The sequence below is a fragment of the Panthera leo genome, chromosome E1 (assembly GCF_018350215.1).
Source record: "Panthera leo isolate Ple1 chromosome E1, P.leo_Ple1_pat1.1, whole genome shotgun sequence".
Taxonomy (NCBI): domain Eukaryota; kingdom Metazoa; phylum Chordata; class Mammalia; order Carnivora; family Felidae; genus Panthera; species Panthera leo.
Window position 1 is genome coordinate 51,570,436 of NC_056692.1, and position 2,522 is coordinate 51,572,957.

Genomic DNA, 2,522 nt, shown 5'->3' on the forward strand with positions numbered 1-2,522 from the left:
TTTTTATTCAAAAGCTTTGCACAAGCCTTATTATTATCCATGGCATGTTAAAATCAAGCGAATATGGTTTTATTGCAGCTGGTTCTAAAGACAATACTGTAGAGTTGATGGGGTTTCTATTTTCCTCATTCAAGTAACAAGGAAATGATGCCATAATTAGAACATTAAGTCTTTGGATTCAAGTATGCCTCCTGATGGACGGTATACTGCTGAAGTTATTGTGCGTCAAAACGTGCATTTAACACAAGAAAGTATTCGGTTTGAATATGCACATACAGACAAAAGAAGAATACAGCGGTATGCAGTATGTTTTTCTCCAACAAGTTTCCAAAAGGAAATAGACTATGTTTAGTTTCAAGTATCCCTTATATAAGGAGAGTCATGTGGTAAACAGCTCGGTTGGGCGAGTGGTTGGAGCAAAGCAAACTCCATCCTTTCAATTTCTTTGTTTGCTGAAGAATGCTGCCTACCTAATACCCCAAGATAATCTTTGGCCCGTGAAACACGCCAAGCTCTGCCTGTTTCTCTCAACTTGGTGGTGACAGCTTCCAGCTGGACACCTGATCAATCATACCTGTCATTGGCCTCCGCGTCTAGGGCGTGATTGCTTTTGTTTGTTTGTTTTCTTAGCTTGTTCGCCTGCTTTCCTGGCAGGCTTCCTCGCTTGTCCATTAAAAGCCAAATGTGAAAGTAGCAAACTCCACCATCTGGGAAAAAGGGAAAGGCTCTGGCACATCTCACTGGCCTTGATTATATCAAAGCTCCTGGAGGCTGCAGATATTTTCCTCACTGCAGACATGTTTTGGCTGCAGTTGGTCGTGATGAAGGAAGAGAAGTGAGTTTTGGTGGTGTTTGGTTTGGGTTCTGGGTTTTCTTTTCTTTTTTTTTTCAGATCTCTTTGGATGTTCAGCACGGATTAGATAATAAGATAGAACATAAACTTTGTTGAGAAGATTCCTCCTATACTGAAATGTTTACCTACTTTGACCATTCAGAGAACGACTTCAAACTCCACAGACACATGACTGTTACCAAGGCTTTTCCAAAATATAAGGGCCTTTCTTTGGCTCCTGGAAGGAAAGTATTATAGTGTATATTTATTTATTCAATGATCAAGGGGAGGTGTAACATAGAACACTCCTCTATTTAACCTTTTCTTTCTTATGCCTCAAAACGTGAAGTTCTACAGAAAGCAGGATCTACAACAGCTTATCAGTTTGTACTTGGTGGGGGGAAATGGCACGTAAACATGTCTACCTTCCCTCAAACCTAGAACTGTATATCTTTAGAGCAGCTCTTGGGAGGAATCCTGAAGAAGTCATTCACAGAAACATTCCTTTAGTGTGTTTCTCTCCCTTTTCTCACCTGTTTGTATGTCAAAACATGTTATCAACTAAAGAATATGTTTCATTTCTCCTGTGCAAGTACAACGTTCTGCGTGATTTGCCTTCTATCGAAACAAGGAAGAAAGATCTGTGTCTATGCAGTACCCCCTACGTTTTGAAGACTGAAAGGGGCATGTCACGTGAGTGGAAAATAAGGAAATAATAAGTTGTGTGAGTTTTTAAATGCACACCTTCACTCACAATGGGGCCATGTCCCGATAAACCCATTGTAAGCTGAAAATATCGTGAGTCAGAAATGCACTCCATACATCTAACTTACCGAACACCATAGCCTCGCTTACCTTAAACATGTTCAGAACACTTACAGTAGCCTACAGTTGGGCAAAATCATCGAACACAAAGCCTATTTCACAACAAAATGTTGAGCTGAGGATCTCATGTAATTTATTGAGCACTGGACTAGAAGTGACAAACAGAATGGTTGTTGGTGTGCTAGCTGTCAATCCCCCTGATCACTGGGCTGACGGGGGGGGGGGGTGGGGGGGGTGGCAGGCCCTCAGGAGACGGGATTGTGCTGCATTTCACCAGACCCTAGAATCAGATCCATGCGGGGGCGGGGGTGGGGGGGGGGGGAACGTGCTAATCTTCTCTGTGTCGTTCCAATGTTAGTATATGTGCTGCCGAAGCAAGCACCAGAACAGATCCAAATTCCAAATTCCAAGTGTGGTTTCTACTGCGTGTGTATGTTTCCGCATCATTGTAAAGGCGAATCAGTAGACGTCAGGGATCATCTGTAGTCACAGAGCAGATAGCCAGAGCAAGGTCCCAGTTCCTACAGAATCCCGCCAAAAGAACAACATTCTTATATCCACCTAAATACAATCCAAAGTGTTTTAAAGGTTTGGGAAGGACACGTACGAATACATAAGACCTCTATATTCCAAAGAGACAAACAGAATATCCCAGGGGGAAAAAATATTTTGGTATAGTTTCTAGTGATAACTCCAATAGCTGTGGCATTGAGAGAGACAGAGCCAAGAGATTAGACAAGCCCCCACGGCGTCCTTTCAGCTGTAAAAAGAAAAAGAAAAAAGAAAAAAGGGGGAAAAAAAGAAAATTCATTCATAAGCATCTGCTCAATTCCCCCTCAGAGCTATGGCAGCCTCTGGAAGAAGA

The 2,522-nt window shown here is 42.2% G+C and overlaps 1 pseudogene; it reads right to left on the reverse strand.

Moving 5' to 3' along the window:
* Nucleotides 1-1,976: 1,976 nt before the first annotated feature.
* On the reverse strand, nt 1,977-2,039 carry LOC122207436 (annotated as a pseudogene).
* Nucleotides 2,040-2,522: the final 483 nt, after the last annotated feature.